An 18,817-nucleotide genomic window follows, 5' to 3' on the forward strand; every position below is an offset into this window, starting at 1 on the left:
GCCTCTGTTTTCAGAGAGGGTGAATGGTAGGAGGTGTTCAGGTCAAAGCTGTGGAGGGGAAGGTCTCTGCTTGACTGTTGCCAGTGCCGTTGTACCTCTTCAAAAAGATTAAAATGTTAAATGATTAAAATAATAATAATAATAATATGTATGTAATTGTGTACCTAATTTAGCGGTATTCTTTTCGTTTTTTTCATTTAAATGATCTTTTCACATGAGACAATCAGTTGACATTTATTTAACTTGAAGGAGAGTGTTGCACCTTCAAAGGTGAATCTATTAAAAATGTACAGTCAGTTGATCTTAACACGTATATGGTACGCGGTGTAAATGGTAATGAAGCTAACAAAGGAGAGGACATTGATTTTAAACATTGGAAGATGCACTGTCAAGGGTCAGTAATGATGACACAATTGTCATCCGTGAGACTGCTTACCATTATTATGGCTATTACAGACAAGTTTGACACTATTGACCGCAACATACGACTGAACCGTTTGCATGTCTATGTTGGCCTCCCAGGTCCTCCCTCTGATTGGTTTCACCCCTGTCGTTGCCACAATCTGCTGCAATTGGCGTCTGTCCTCCTTTGATTGATGAGGTGAACTTGGGAGTCCCACAGGTCTTTATCCTCAGCTTCCTTCTGTTTAAAATCTATATGTAACCTCTGGGTTGGTTTGATCCATGCACATGCTGTTGATTCTCATGTTTATGCTGACAATACTCATTACAGCCCAAGCTCTGTGTCCTTGCTGCCTATTTGACACCTGGCACACAAACTTTCTCAAGAGTACCATTTGTATAATGCATTTTTATGTGGTGTTCTTTCCCTGTTTTAATGAGATTTCCTTCTTATAAACAGTAATGGTTTCTAATCATATTGTGCTTGAGTTGCTTGCCACCAGTGACTTTATTAAACTGCAGAGGCTGGCAAAGGATTTTCTTTGAGTGGACAGTGTATTCAAGGACCAGGGTCTGTGGTTAATGATAGCAGCTTTGCCAGACTGAGTGTAGGTGTTTTGGGTTGTGGCATCATTAAGCAAAACACATTTGATTTTATCCTTTTCTTGATCGTCTTATAAAGTAATTTATCAAACTTTCCAAATATTTTGTTTAATGTTTTGTTTGTTTTAGTTTCAGGTTTTAGTTATTTTTACCAAAATATTCACATGTTTATCAAAGTTGAAAGAAAAAAAGTCTACTGCTTGGTGGAAATCTTTTTCATTTCTTAAATGTTCTTTCCATAAATATTTTGTCTTCTGTATTATTATGAAACACCTCCCCGGTCACAGAAGCGTACAAGACACACCACAAACCTGCCTTTAATTACAAAATATCACAAGATGCAGCAAGTGTTGAATGTAAAAGCACTAATGTAGCCTGACTATGCCAGTTCAGTGCGATAAGGCACCGAACAGATTACAGAAGATCCTTTAGGTTCTTTTTATTCAGATAACAGATCTAAAAATGTAGGAACAGGGTCACCAAGAAAATCACAGATACATTTTAACAAGCATTTGTTTATTGTAAACTTCCAATAGCAACACCTAGTTTCAAATGGTACTGATTATAAAACAATTCCAAAACACGGTAAAACTGTCATAATAAAAACAATATCACGGTACAAAAGTACAAATACCCACACCACACACCGTGCAGGGGAGGGAACAGAGAGAGCGAGAGAGAAACCAGCATCGCAATATAACCTATTCTGTACACTTCTTAAACTCCAATCGAGTACCAAATAGGCTAAAAATCACTCGAGCCATTCCACACCGGCATACCATCAGCCCAATACTTATTGTCGGGATGCTCCATTTACTGGTCCGTTTCCGTCTCTCTCACTTGTCATTCCCTGCTCCAAACACTGCGTTCCCACTCCTGCACAGACATACAAACCTCAGGATGGCCCTCCCGTTTGTGAAAACGTGCTATTTATATTCAGGTGCTTAAATTGATCAATAATTCAATTACTAGGTGCTAAACAGGGCAAACACAGGGAAGCGGGTGGAGAAGCCAACATAACGTGATACAAATCAATTATCAAACCGTGTCAGACAACACAAAGTGGGCACTAATCAAATCATAAATACATTTTATAAAAATAATAACATACACGTGTAAAATAAATTTGAACAGGGCATTCTTGACCCTGTTACAATTATTCAAGTTGTTTGATAAAATAAATACAAAGTCTGTATTATCATTTTTTAAAAACATTTTTACCACCCAATTTGAATTGCCCAATTTGAATGTCCAGTTTGAATGGGGCCTCACCGTTGGAGCCCACTTAGCAATCATGTGGACTGAAGATCAATGGACGACCTCTGTGCCCACCATCAAACCCGTCGCCTTCTTTCACCTGCCTAACCAAAGCAATGGATGGTACCAAGTTACTAAACCCAGCCTGGACTTGTTGGTCTCTGAATGTTAACTCACCCTGCGCTCCAAGCAGCAGTATCTTTACTGGTACCTGAGGGCCCATTGTTTTTTTTTGTTTTTTGTTTTTTTTAAATATATATATATGCTCACTGCTCATCAACATGTTTAAGAGACCAGAGTTTTACGCATAAGAGGAGAAAAACTGACCCGCACTAGGAAGAATCCGGTTTAATGGATCCTTGGAAAGTGTTTAATTTAATTTAACTTTTAATTTATGGCCTAACACATCTCTTCTTCCTTTCTAAACAATTTTTGAAAACCGTGCAGACCTTTATCCATCCAGGGCCCGCAGCTTAAGTATACTACAGCCTCACTGTCACAACCGTTTCATTTATTTGCCTTGTGGATTTGAACTCTCCTAAATTCATGGCATTTAATGATATGTCACACCAATAAAGTGCATCCATCGCCTTATCCCCGATGTCATGGTAAATTCTTCCAGTAAGAGTCCCGACTGGGATTATAGTGTACGTTTCAATACACTGCCTTTTCAGTTCCAAGTAACCCTGGATAAAAGTAATATCAGGAAGGGATTGATCTACAAAAAGTAGTGGCATGAAAGACCCAGTCTGATATACTGTTCTCTGCTGGATGCAGCAGGTTACACTGACAAAGGCATTACTGAAACCAGAAACACTCTAGATTATTTAATTTCCAATAGCTTTTACTTTCTTTGACAGGGGTAAGAATTACGTGGCATGTTATTTGTTTGACTATGCTTTTGTTATATCCGGGGATGCAACATCATCAAAAGCACGATATCATGTTATATTGTATTGTATTTTGCGAAGTTAAGTTTTTGACCTGACAGTTTCTTATTTGGGCTACCTCACTAAGGAACACACATGGTGTTAGGATTGGTCGCAGTGTGTGGAGAAAGCTCTCACGCCAGCAGCTGGATGGTAGTGTTGGTAAATTCTGAGTATAGAGTATAGAAATATTTTCTATACTGAATTTTTGGCATAAACATTTGCTGTGCCACAGGGCCCATCTGTAGGGAATTTGGCCCCTCATACCAGGTAATAAAAGTGTCCCTGAGTGATAAGTTTGGGATTTTTTTTTTTACCCTTTTTACCCTTTTTCAAACAAATCTGCTTGGTAAAACCCTTTGACCTGCTTCAATTGTTTTGTGTAATTTTTAAATGTTTTTCTAAGGATTTTTGGCTAGGCTGCTGTTAGAGTGAATGTTTCAGTATTTTAGACACCCAAGGCTGTTTACTATAGGGAATGTAGCACTCTACCTGGAACCTGATTGTTTTAAGTGGTTTATAGTTCCCATATTTTGCAAGATTTCCTGTGACTCCTAATTTGGGGTAGAGTGGTTTCTGTCTAGTTTCAGCTGCTGGAACTTGAAAACATTCACTGCAGTTCCAAAGCACTTTTTATGGGAAATTATTTTAACTTGATGAAGGATGATAACCACTATATTTACTGTAGAAAGGAAGTATGGCGCTAGGTGCGAGACCAGAAAGCCAAATAAATTTGTAGACCTAATCAGAAACAAAGCTGTGTGCAGTTCAGAATAAACTGGGACAGTTAACAAGAGACAGTGATGGTCACAAAGAGTTAAACATTATCTCAAAAGTCTCTCAGTGTCCGTTCACACAGGTGCAGCAGTGAGGATCATTTACATGTAGATGATACTTTTAGCCTGGATCCTTTTTTTTTTTTTTGGACAGTTGCTATGGTTACTCTCATATCATTTATTTCTGTGCATTAAGAACTGACTCTTTCTCCGCAGCCATCACTTTTTCTTCTTTGTGAAAGGAGATGAATTTGCATGTAGATGAGTTTGTGGGTTTTTGTCTTTGCTCGCTACCTTGGGAATTGTGAAAGCTTCAGTAGGCAGGTTAAACTCTAGAGTGGTTGCTATGGAAGGACCAGCCAAAAGAACACATTTGTGCACTGGGTGGGATAGTTAATCTAATCCTCTAATATTAGATTGAAATCTGAAATGTGATTCACTATTAATACGCGGCGGAAAGGTGTGGTTACCAGCTTTTAAGCTTTTCACAAGTGAAATGAGTTTGTCTATTAGTCCACATCACAAAACATTTGACAATTGCCAGTGTGTGCTTGAGAGAGGCCCGAGATTGAATGGCAGGCCGGGACTGAAATGTTTGCTCGCTTTCCAGAACTGTCTGACGAAACTTTCATGGTATCTGACTGTAACTACATAAAATGTAATTGGCCCACATCTTTTTTTTTTTTTTTATTTGTAATATCCAATTAGTTTAGCCCTGTTTTCCTTCACCATTTAGAATGTCCCGTTGTGTTTCCTCATCTCAACAACAGCTCAGGAGAATTGGAGGTCATCAGGTCCCCTCTGATCCCACTACCAACCAATTACCTCTTTACATCCAGGAGCTTGACAGAGGTTGTTTGTGGAGTACCAACACTGGGAGGACAAAGTCCACTTGAGCGCACCATGTTTCTGTCCAGTAGATGTTGCAGTAGTGTGATGAGGTTAAGCATTAGTGTGAAAGTGTAATGCACCCCTGTGGACTCAATATATGGCTTCACGCCCCCAACCTGTCCAGTCTGCCCGGACAGCTGTCCATCTGTAAGTCAGACTTACATTTTTGCATATATCTGGATAATCCAATCACTTTTTGTGAGGATGGTCACATGGTCTGAGTGAAGCTAGGCTATGACAAGGAAACTAACCTACAGAATAGGAAGTGATTTGGCACCAGGAAACAGCAGCACCTTTTACTTCTATAGTGTTGTCTTTATATCTGCATATTTCAACTGAAGTATAAAATACTAGCCAAAAGATCTACAACACAACAAATGGGGGAGCTGTGACACAGCTACTGCTAATACGAGGTAATAACATGGATTTTAAAACATTCATTAGTAATCTTTTAAATTAAAGTGGGTTGTGTAAAACCACAAAAGTGTCATCATATTGTCAGAAGTGCTTGATTATTTGTTATTCGACATCTTCATAATAAAGGATGAGGATGAACCGTACTGTCTCCCACATCCAGGTGCTTTCTGCAGAGCCCTACACTAAAGAAAGTATGTCTCTTTATAACAAACATGCTTTACCTCATTGTTGATGGCATTGCCAGTTTAAACAGCTCCAGGTTCCCAATCCCCAGGCCTTTCTCTGAGGTCAGCCTTTTCAGAGAGATTGCTATAAAGAAAGAGAAGAATTAGGAACACAAGAAAGATGACATATCCGGGCCTCCTCCTCCACCTCAATATCTCTCTTTTTATGTAATCAAGGATCACCATAGATGAAAGGCAATGCTGCCATGGAACTCAGGAGGCACTTTCAGAAATGTGTTTCCTTGGCGGCCCTCAGCTTGCCAAGTAGATATTATATAATGTGGATAATGGTCTGGGCTATGTGTGTGCATGTGTATTATAATGCAAAACAGTCTATACGAAAAAGGATTAAGTATATACTGTACTAAATTACTTCTTCTGAGTCATTTATACAATAAGGGCACACTTTACTGAGCATTTTAGTCATATTTATGTTTTCATGTTTTATTTCAAATTTGACATTTTTGTTCACATAAATTATTACATTACACTGGGGTACATCTGTTGAGAGACTGCAACTGATGATCTCATTAGAAAAAAAAAAAATGAATGCATGACACATATAAAAAGGAGTTTGCCAAATGCTAACTGTAAAAATATGTCTTACTGTGCATTATTTCTAACATTATTTTAATAGTAGGGCACTAGCTTAGTACATATTAATTTGGCCGATACACTTCAAAATACAGTACAGGTACTGTACTTTAACTACACTCTAGCTACACTGCACTTGGATAATACATTTACATTATAAATGAATTATATACATATTTAGTGTTCAGTGGTTACCGCTAATAAACTTGAGAGTGTATTTTCTCTTGCACTCTCTGTGTATGACAGACACGATTTCCTTTGCTTGCGGGCCTGAAACATCAAAGAGTTAGCCAATCAATTTGATTAGAGGTAACCACTGAACACTTCTAATCATACAGAATAATAATCTATAAGCACCAACATGCATTTGGTGTGGGGTTGTGTAGATCTAAAAAACCCACATTAAATGGAATCAGCAGGCCTGTATTTACGGAAACCTGTCAATCTTACAAGCTGTCAACATCAGAACAAATCATCTAATGTCAACACAATTGAATGACAGTGGTCTCCATAAATGAGCAGCCATAAAAGTGCAGTTGATTTGATAACCGGTTTATTAAGGTCTCACAATACACAAAAAGCATTTTTACAGATTTAAGTCTGATGTCAAATACTTGAAAATGTGGGTAAATCATCTGATCACCTGTTTTCCTGCAGCTGTGGTTGGGTCTTACTGATAATACATACTGATTGAGCTATGTTTTAGATTGATTTGTGCAGTTTAATTTCTCTTCAGCATAAATAATTCAAATAATAAAACTCAATCATCTTAAATATTGATATGCATAAATTAACGCAGAGGTTCAATACACTGTACTGGTAACCGAAGAGAACTTCAATCTGTAAATGCAGATAGTGAGAATTTCTAGACCGTCAGTCTTTCTGAAGAGTTCTGAACCATAATACTCTTGTTGTTATTTAGATTTACTTTGTATATGGTTTTATGTTTCATTCATCACATCCTGGGGATTTAGAAGTAGCTCTGTGAGTAGCTCTCAGAAACTCTCATCTCTAAGTACATCTGGTACACCAGAGTGTAACCATTAACCTGCCCCCTGTCTGTAAATAGTGTTTTGTTTGGGGGTGTCATTTTCAATAAAGATGTATTATTTTTAATTTAAGTTTGGCAGGGATGTGGTTAATTCCATCTCTGCTAAAATCCATGTGTAGAATATGACCATTCCTAGATTGGATGATTAGGTGCTAATTCAGAATGGCCACATGTATAAAAAGGGAACTAATTCCTTTGTCTGAGAACGCAGTTTGAATGGAAGGTTCAGTGGAGGCGAATGCCCAGCTTGAACAAAGCAAGAAGGTCAGATACACCATGATAGCAGTGCTTGGGTGTTTGGTTTGTCTTTTGATTTGGTTGTGTTTTGATTAACCCTTTTATTTTGGTCCTTGTACCTTGTTATGTTTATATTTTTGTAAATAAACACGGGCCTCCCCACTTTAACTGCAGCTCTCTGTCTCTGAGTCTCCCTCCTGCTGGTAACCAGCCTCGCCAGCGATGCTGCCCTTTCAGTCTTACATAGGGGCAGTGCTGTAGGATTACACTCTGGTTTACCAGAGGTGTGTTCAATAGGCAGAGCGCTCCACAGCATTACGTTGCACTTTCTATTGAATGACCTGCACGCCGAGAGCGCTTCCTAACAGTAGCGAGTCGAGCTCAGAGCTGCAAATTGATTTTTTCAAATATGGATTTGTATGACCAACACATGCGCGATAAGTAATATTAATGCTGTCATTTTAAAAACTGATTATGGTGTTTTTTTTAAAGTGACGATTGAATTAGAAAAGGAAACATACACTATTTATAACTTGACAAATATGACTCGCTCATCAAGATGTTAAACCAAAACAAGTGTCAGTAACTTTATTACAAAAACATTATTAAAAAATTGCAAAACTCGATTAAATCAACTGTTTTACATACATTTGTGAGTGCTCTGTTGAGACCACATTGAGGCTTTGGAGTTAAAAATAAATAAAAAGCAGACTTAATGCTGTACAAAGGAAATCTAAACAAGGTCTACATTTGTTAAGATAACGCATTTCATACCCATATGAAGTTGCTCCTGAACTGTAAACTTATTCGGTAAAGGATGGAGCACAGAACCGACAGTGTTTTCAAATGTTTTAAAATTATTTATTAGTTACGGCTGACGGCACACGTTTCGGAGGACAGCATATGTTCGTCTTCGCCGCTCCCGAGTCAAGCGCAAGGGTGCTAGTGGTGAACTGAACTTAAAAAATACAATTGGATATATCAAATTGGGAGAAAAATGGGGTAAAATCAATTGCTGACTGCTAAATTAAAAAAAAAAGCTATTTAGTTACTTTCTAAGAAGAGAATTCATTCAAAATCAAACTAAAATAATTTAAAAGCTGCACTACAATCGAAATGAATCTGGTACTATATGCTGTGAGAACATCCACACTTTGAATAGCATCTGTTGTATAGAGAATAATATTCCAGTCATACTTTAAGGTTATGATTCAGTTTGACGGTTTGAGTTGTAATTTAAGGTTAGGGTTAGATTTATGTGTAGATTCTCCTGGAGCATTTGTCTTCAGATGAATCGTCAACAAACGTTAAAATCCTACCAGACCCATTATTACCAAAACAAAAAAGATCAAATATGTAATGCCCTTTAACCTAAAATAAGCTATAACTGTTGTTACATGGAACCGTATTACAATAATAAGGCAAAACACATGCTTTATAATGGTGATGTGTGTCAGAGGCCTACAGATTGCTGTTAAATACACTTTGTCACATAATGAGGCTGATTAGTTGTGCAGCTATATTACCCTGTAGCAGTCACTAGGGATGATTAGGGTAACGGCTTTACCAGTTTTGTTTTCCATTAATTCAATCTTACAAAAGAAATGACTTGTGGCACGGTTCTCAGATTAGTAGGTTGTAATCAGATTTGCAGATTACTAGACTGTTATCTGGGCCTCATAAAAAAAGAGATTGGCGAGCAAATCTGCTGATTATCTAGGTATTGGCCTGCGGATTACACATCTATCACCTGTGTCTTACAATAAAGCTTATTTGTCACATAGCCTGGCAGAGTAATGAGGCTGATGACTGATCCCTTAGTCAGCTATTACATGCATTAGTTAAAGAAGGCCAATTGGCTCGACTGACAGCTTTAAATGTTTGAAAAATACATTACTGGAATAAAACAATATCGATCTATTAAGCATTTTTTTAACACTTCCTTGGCTTTAATTCTTTAAAGGTGTACACATTGTAAACCTGTTGTAATTTGTCATTTTTTTACTTGCTTTTTATGATGTTTCCTGTCATTCTGAATAGTTCTTTTGGCAATTACTCAAATATTACTGTGTTAAGGTTCTTTGACTGTGAGTCCAGGAGTAGCTCTTCTGTTTTTGATCACCCAGGAAGTGCAAGATGGTCTAAAAGCACAGTTTGCAAATAGAGATTTCTTTAACCTAGTGTGGTACCTGATATCATTTTTTAAAAATGAAAATGCAGTACATGTTTGCTAAAACTACACATTTGAGAGAAATATAATTCATGGATGCTCAGGGCGGTCAAAATGTATTGCACTATTGTGTTTTAGCTACAATTACATGAACTGTTGTGTTGTACACATAGCACAAAATATTGACAAAAAGTGTAGAAAAATGCCAAGTTCTCACCAAACACTACCGTCATGCTTTCATATTTTATTTTCAAACGTGTTTGCTTTAACTTGTATTTGTCTCTTTGCCTGCTTTCATTTCTTGTTTTGAACTTTCTAATACAATCAGGTTTTGTAAATAAAATATGAAAGCATGATTGATAGTATTTGAGTGCTTTTTCTACAAAAAACTTTACATACAGTTTTTACAACGTGCTCTATTTCTTAACTAACACAATATGTATCTATCAGAGATACAGGAAAACAATGTGCGACAATATTTCCAGACTGTTGTATAATGAGTAAAATCACTAACGAGTGAGGGTGGAACTATGGGCTTTAATCTGTATAATTTCCTTGTAGATCATCATTTTATTCTCTACAACAATATGAGAAAAAAGGAAACCTAAAGAGAGATGCAGTGGCAGAACAGAAATGTATTGACCTGCATAATTCCCAAAACTGCGAGAACAGTAGCACTAATCAATATCTGTAATAAAGATCTTCAGCAGCCAGTCAATGCCCAGTCTCTGCTCAATATCCAACACAGCAGAACCCCCTTCAGATTAGAGGCACGCTGGGGAGATCACAGCTAATGACAAACATTGGGCTGTTGGGCACAGAAACATCTACAGATCTCAAATGAAACATAGATTTTTTTTTCTAACCAGCAGATACATACTGAGGGGAAAGTGAGATAAGAAATGTGCTTGTGTCTCTGTAAATGCGTATTGAGTGCACCACAGAGAGGGGCGATAAAGAGTCGTGTTTGTGAACTCAGAGGCCTCACAGAGCTGAATGGGTGGATTCTTTCAGCTCTGGAATGTGGTTTAGAAGAACTAGGGTTACAGTCTGAAACACTGTTTTTTTTTTCTTCTTTATGGAAAGCAACCAGTCACCTGTTAGCAAAACAATGCTTTTGAATTACTTTTATAATATTATTATTTTGCCATATGTTAGATCAAGTGCTGTCCCTTTGTTTCCATAATTAAGAGACTGTAATGTTTGTGTCCCATTGTGGTGGAATGGCATTATGGGGTTGCTTATTTAATACCTCTGCTTCATTGATCCTGAAATCTTTAAGAACTGGTAGCATACTGTTGTGATCACTTGACCCTAGTGGTTCTACTGTGTCTTATTTATATATTACATCCTAGTTGTTTGTGCATGCCAGATCTAAAATTGTTCTATCCCTTGTTTGGTTTTTAGACTCACTGAGTCAGGAAGCAATCATTTACTGCACTCATCAGTTCAGTTTTTACTGTACCACATCCCACAGGATGTTTATACTGGAAAAGCTGAACTCTTACATGGTTACAGTATTCCTGTCCTTACATGCATTTCTAATTTCATCATGTAATAATACACAATAATTTCTATTCTGACCTGGGGGTCTGTAACATACTCCAATAGAAAAACCTTTAGTGCTTTTACCAACCAGTCTGTGTTCCTGTCTGCTTGCACATCTTGTTTGCCTATGGTGCACTGTTTATGAATCTGATATAACGGGTTGACCCACATCAATTTATTTAGGCACTTTTTATTAACATTTTAAATTATAGTAATCACGTTTTGATTTATCACCTTTGATTTAATGTTAGTTTGTTTGGATGTTATCAGCTTGTTTTAAAGCATGTTTATTTTGTATTGCACATTGCTTTTGTAGTTTAAGCACAGACCCCACTGGGACGTTGATGCTCTCCTGTTCTCAGCCCCCATAGTTGGATCATTTGAAGAAGCTGAGCACCTGGTATAAAAGTTCCTGATTTCATCCATTCGAGAGATTGGATTTTGTTGTTGATGTGAACCCAGGTTTGTCTGGAGTGGAAGTTGGATGCACAGCCAGCAGGAGCAGGAGAATTAGACTTGTTTGTGTTCAGCGGTGGGTTGGGAGAAAAAATGAATGAAACAGCCACCGACATTGCTGTCTCCCTCTTTGTGTGTGTTTTTAACTGTTTTAGATTTAGTATTTTCAAAAGATATTGGGTATTTTGGAGGGGTGCTGGAGACGGGGAGCTTTAAAGTATTGGTTTTATTTTTCTTTTAATAAGCCCCGTCTCCGCGATCGTATTGAGCAGCATGCACTTTGTTCTTTAATTGTAATGAACTATTTCTTGTTTGTGTATTCTAGACGTGTCCTATCTGTTAAATATAGTTAACCACCTGTATTTAATAAAACAGTATTAGTTGCCTTGCATATATTGTTGTGTTCTTAGTTTATTTCTTTCTGGTATTCTAACTGACTGATCCCACCCCGATTTAAAAGATTATAGAAAAGCTGCATCTTAAACACATTAAACAATACCAGTATTTTATACTTTATAGAAATAGTACTTTGTTTCTTCTCCTAAGCCTTTCTGTATTTCATACTCTAAATATATAAACCATGGTTTCAGGTCCAATGTTTCATTTTGTCAATGTGAAGTGCATGAAAAGTATCATACTGTTGCCACTAAAGTCAAGAACTTTGCTTTTTTCAAAAAGACACTGCTGTATAAGACGTAATTATTGTGATACATCAGTATTTTTTATTTATTTAAATACTGTTTGTTTTAAAAGTTTGCACGATAAATAGCACAATTATTATCAATGGCATCAAGGCATGGAATATGAATACGAATATGCTTACCTTTAAAAAAAAAAATAAAAAAAAAATGTCAAATGTTACAAATGCAATGAGTTGAGTGGAAATATGATACTTTGCATATGCCATCATTAACCAAACCTGCTTCAAGTTTGCAAAGCAGAAGTTGCTGCATTAAATTTTCTATCAAACTGGCTGCCACCAAATTCACCAAAACGCACACCAAACAACAAACTGCTTCTGCTCGAAAACCATTTAACAACTTACTCCCAACTTGGTAGATATCGTCCCGGTGACAACAGACTTTAAATGTGGCAAAATGGTGGTGTTTTGTTAAACAAGATGGCTGCCGGACCTATTTGAAATTAAATTTAAAACTGCTTCAGTTTAAAAACGGTTTACTTGATTAACTCTAAACCTGAAAACCATCATGTTTGTGTCAGTACAATTAACTTTTTCAAAAATGGTGTTTGTGCGTGAACCAAAATCTTCTTCTGGAGAACTATTATTATTATAAATATTTTCGGCTTTTAAAATGTATAAAACAACATGGACATGAGCAACTTAGATTTTTAGGCCTTTATGTGATGGAAATATAAGCTGGCCTGTAAAGACAAACCATTGAAAAAGAATGTTACATTTCCCTATTACCCACCATCTAATGAAATGTCATGGAAATCTGAGGAGGTAATGTGCAAATTGAATTTCTCAGGTGATTTGACCTCCATGAAAGAGATCAATGGAATACAGTATTAGAAGATAAAAACAATTTTTCATTGCAATACATATGTCATTAAATATAAATATAAATATAAAAAAGAAGGTGTATTTAGTAGTTTGTATTCTGATGCGGATCACAGTGGGTAAATATACATTGCTATTCCCCCTGGTTTCCTATATGTGTGGATTTTGATTAAATGTTTGAATACTGTGGTGGAAACATTAAGGCTATTGGTTTATTGTCCAGACTATTTCTTATTCAGAATTGAATTGATAAATGCTAGATTAAGCTTAAGAGGTTTCAGGTATTGATCTGTTGGAGCTGATCTGTTGAGAAAAGTGGTAAAATATATCTAATTGATTTCAGCAAAATCTTGTATGTGCTACTTAATATCTGATAAATCTAATAGAAGTGATACCACATTTTAATTACAGATATATTGTACTCGATGACCATATGATCTTTACTACTTTATTTACTACATTATTTATTTATTTTTTTACTAATAGGGGGACCATAAGTATTGTCAATAGGTGATGTAAAGTAAAGTTAATTAAGTATTTTAGCCATCATTCATACAGATACATTGGGACACAGGGCATCAATATTAAGAGCATAACTGTATTTCTTTTCAATTTGAACAAACATTTAGGAAACCTGGCACTTTGTGTTACATTATAGAAATGTAAATAAACATTCTGAATGCTTCATTTTTTGTCTTTATTATGTAATAATTTCAGCTGCACCATACAAAATATGATTTCTGTATTGCCATGACCCTTTGGTTTCCAGATAATGTACTCTTTGCAAGATTGGCTTTGAATTTGATCTACACTTTGAAATTGATATATATATATTTTGTTTAATGCATACAAAATTACACTTGTGTTTTTGCACTATCATCCTTCTGAAATGCAAATTACAGTATATTCATTTAAATATATCTTAAAATGACAATATGCTACTGTAATATTCATTTTTAATAGGACGTCTGAGTCTAGTTTGTATGGGAAAAGAAAAGACAGAAGGGATGTTGTCATGTATATACTGTTTCAATTTTAAAATTAAAAGTTAAACTGTAGGTAGACAAAAACCCCCATGATAACATTAGTAAATAACATGAGCTATGGTGAATTACAAACTTAAATCATTTTCCTGTGTCTTGCATGCAACAACATAGTGCATCCTTCTTTATCTTTGTCCACCGTTTGCCATTTTTCCACATTACTGTGTTCTCAGGCTGTTTACAAATTTGTCCACCTGGGTCTTTAAACTATGCATCACGTATGTTGACTTCTCATTGGTCAGTTTCCCTAGTTAAGGTGTGTGCAGCTCCAGGATCGGACCAACATTACGGATTAGTGGAGCCTGATCCAGATCCTCGTAGTAAAACAACATCTCATGATCCGACTCCAGTGATCCCGGATCTGATCTCATTTTTCTTCCCATTGACTTCTATACTGACTAGTGATTATACCAATACATTAACGTGAAATAAAAGTTTAGTACACCTGCAATGTGAGGGAGACATTTCCCCATCATTGATAAAGTGGGGGGGGGCATGTCCCCCATGTAAATTATGCTTAGGACTTGATCATAACTTAACATGAGTGCACCACTGAGCCTGGCTATAAATAAGTCCATCAGCTGACATTGCAATGAGTCTGCCACCCATTGCATCAATAAATCTCACAGAAAAGCAACTTCAAGGTGCCAATACCATGTAGATAAATTGCATGAGACGTCTCTCTTTTGACCCGCTAGTGATGAAGTGGCGGGTAGTGTCCAGTTAGTGAGGGCCTCTCTTGTCATCTATTATGAAGTTAGGAAAGATGTCCCTACATGTGTTTATAAATGGGAAAGTGGCATTCTAAAACAAACAGATTCAGGGGTTAGACAACCCACCAGAAGTTTGCTGTTCCTAATATGACTGATATGTGTGTTGTGCAAATGAAATCCCTGTGATATGAAAAGGCTGTGATGAATTAGTAGACTTTGAGAAGAGGTATGACAGTTGGTGCTCAGTTGGCTTTGGCCTGTGACTAGGGTGTCAAGTTTAAAAGGTGTACACTCTTTACTATTAGAATACATTTAAATGAAATGCTAAATTAATTCAGAATGCTTGCTTAGTTGTTACTTGATCAGTTTATTTGAGTTATGTCTGTATTGCTTGTGGTGCACTATTTTTAGCACTGATACCATTTCTGAATGTACAGTGATATGTAGGGTGACCAGACATCCCAGTTTAGCCGGGACAGTCCCAGTTTTCCATCAAAGGTCCCGGTGTCCCAACATTTTTCTCAAAATCTTTAAAAAGTCCTGGTTTTCAGCCACTTCCTGTACCTTATATCAAAATAACCGCTTTGAGTTTATGGCACCTGCATTGTTATTTTTCTAAAGTGATTAACACAGACATATGTGCTTATTCCTCTGCGCACCTTGCGTTTTCATTTAGTTTATATATTCAATATGAATCTACAATTATGTGTAATATGGTCATATGTAATATGGTCAGAAAGAAAGATGCCAAAACGTAATGTATTTTTAATAATTTAATTTATATTATTATTATTATGAAGAAGAAGAAGAAGAAGAAGAAGAATCGCAATACAAAAGTAGCAATACGTATAACACAATATGGCTACTTAAACTAATTAGCCACAAACTATACACCCGGGAGTGTACTGAAATTAGCTAGCTGCTTAAAAAAACTAAAAGAAAGATAATACTAAGAGTGAGAGGATGGCTATTTAAATAACAATTAAAATAGCCTATACTTAAATGGTTTAATTAGTCTTATCAGTTATTTAAAAATGTGTCCTGGTTTTGAGCTTTGAAAATCTAGTCACCCTAGTGATATGTATAACTTGTGTGCGCTGGTTTCTAGATGTTGCTTAATTGTGAATTTGGCACAATCAGTAGATACTCGCGATGACAAGTCACATTTGAAAAGATTGAATAAACCATTTGAATTTAAGTTTGATGATGATGAGTTATCAGGTTACAAAACAGTACTGTATCAGTTGTGAACAAATCGCTAGCGGGGCCAAAAAGGTGTTCTTTTAAGCAAAGTTCCTGTTTCTCTAGGCGGAGCATTTACAATGGGGAAAAATCAGTTTCACCACAAGGGTGTTCTCTTAGGTGAAGTGTTCTCTTAGGAGGTGTTCCTACACGAGGAGAATACTGTATTTAGTCAAATTCCTTTACAGGGAGTGTTATAAATTAACTGTTTTATATTGTTCATGTCCAGGAATGGAAATAAGACTCCCATTGCATAGCAGTTTGACTCATTCCTGGTTTTACTATGAGTTTAATAAGGCATGCCTGAGCTTGTTACCTATACACTGTGGCTAATTAAGCTCATAATACAATCCCAGCATGTCAATGAGGAGACCACATTTGGCACACAGCAGTATTCTTTAATTCTCTCAAGGAAGTTCCATTAAGAGGCTGTGTTCAGCTACACAAACATTTTGCAAACATCTTACAAAATGTGTTCACCACACACTACCATTCCAATCTATTAGTCTACAATATGTTTAGGAACATTTGTAAATGTTTGCCTCGTTGAACACAGCATATAGCTTATAGTGTTTGGAGGCCACATTGTATTCACCTTACACTATATATTCCCTCAGAAATGCTTTGTTTTTGTTCATGCAGTCTAGTTTGTAGTTAAATCTGCTATCAAGGTTCTTCACCTAGTGGCATCAAACATTTTCGTTAAGTGGGAAAGGGATAAGCTAACAGGGTCCCTGTCAGACTCCGCTTGTCACAAGTTATCAAGTAAGAAGAATGGAAGGTGAGCAAATAAGAAAACTCCAATCTGAATTAATAGCCAAAGACTTTGATAAGTAGGATTTAGTCCCTTTAGTTTAAGATTACAGTATCTCATGCTGCAGATGTATTTCATCCCTTTATCAGCCTTCCTGATATCACAAATCTAATTTGTTTAAAGGCTGAATTGAAATCCTTCTAAGCCAGGCCAAGCAATTTGTATTTGATTTCATTCTGGAAGGCAAGCTTAAAAGGGGGGGTTGAACAAGATCTCCCTGATAAGAGTGTAGATAATGTAAATCTAAGCTGGGAGGGGCAGGGGGCTGCTAATGTATAGATTTGGTAACAAGAGTAATCACCAATTCAAAGGAGTAATCTTATTTATACAGCTGAGCTCTGATAGAATCATCTTTTTGCTTCTAAAGTAACTTGTCTGAAATGTCGCTTCTTTTTAAATTTTTCCTGGCCTTTTAAAGGTATTGACGCAGCATTCTGTTTTTTTTTTTTTTTGTTTTTTTTTTCCCTGACACTGTTGAAAATAAAATAAAATTAAATTAAATAAATAAATAAATAAATGGACAGCTAAGCTATCTCGGCTTCTTTATTTTGCTTTGTTTTCTCATATTCCAACACTGATGAATTGGTCAGTAGACCATTTGTAAAAATACACTTTATTTAAAATTTCTATGGTAATATTAAGCATTACATTGATTTTGACTTGACTGTGAGATCGTCACCCAACAGATGTGTTTTCTTCGATTATTATAAGTTAATGTCAAATGTCTTTAGTTTCTGGCTTCGAGAACTTAGACATTTTTGGATTATTGTATTATTCCTGTATACTGAATAGAGGGCTCTATGATGAGTCCAATATGAAACAAAATAGTTAGACCGGGTTTCACAATTCTATGCTTCAAGTCACTAATTACAGTTTTATTGGATCAGATGGTTCTAAGGGTCTAAACTCAATAAGGGTTCCAGAGCAAGTCCCTATATGGAACCATATTAGTATTTTCTCTGTCCTCTTTCTAGAATTGTTTTTAAGCATCTCCTCCTATATATTTCCAGAATCTTACAAAGACCAGGTAAAGTAGATGGAAATTAAGATCAAATGTTTTTTTTTTTTGTAACCTAACTGTTCCCTGACAAATAAGCTCAGTCATCGAGCTTTTGCATAAAGACCCTCATCTTGAAGCATGCTGTCTTCCTGCTTAAGATTTCACCGTTGCCTACATGAACCATGTCATTTTTTGTAATTGATTGTGTGTAATTGTGAACAATAAAGTTTTTTTTGTGTTGTTGTCACTTCCTTTATAATAGGATCAGCTGAAATATTTGTCACATACTGTAGACTAGCTTTGGAGATCACAGATGGTAAGTGGAAACTGAAGATAAATCTCTTTGTTGTACAGCTATGGTGAACAGTTTTGCACCCCCCTATACAATTAACTAATTGTTCTTCATAAAGTGTTTTATATATACTGTATATATATATATATATATATATATATATATATAGTGTCTTGCAAAAGTATTCAGGCCCCTGACCAATTCTCTCATATTACTGAATTACAAATGGTACATTGAAATTTCGTTCTGTTTCATTCACTCCAATGTTGCTTTGGCCTTGTGCTTGGGATCATTGTCCTGCTGAAAGGTGAATTTCCTCTCAAGCTTCAGTTTTTTAGCGGACTGAAGCAGGTTCTCTTGCAGTATTTCCCTGTATTTTGCTCCATCCATTCTTCCTTCAATTTTAACAAGATGCCCAGTCCCTGCTGATGAGAAGCATCCCCACAGCATGATGCTGCCACCACCATACTTCACTGTTGGGATGGTGTGTCTTGAGGCATGGGCAGTGTTAGGTTTGCGCCACACATAGCGCTTTGAGTTTTGGCCAAAAAGCTCTATCTTGGTCTCATCTGACCACAAAACCTTTTCCCACATCGCAGCTGGGTCACTCTCATGCTTTCTGGCAAACTCCAGACG

Source organism: Acipenser ruthenus, chromosome 17, assembly GCF_902713425.1.
Source record: "Acipenser ruthenus chromosome 17, fAciRut3.2 maternal haplotype, whole genome shotgun sequence".
NCBI classification, from domain to species: domain Eukaryota; kingdom Metazoa; phylum Chordata; class Actinopteri; order Acipenseriformes; family Acipenseridae; genus Acipenser; species Acipenser ruthenus.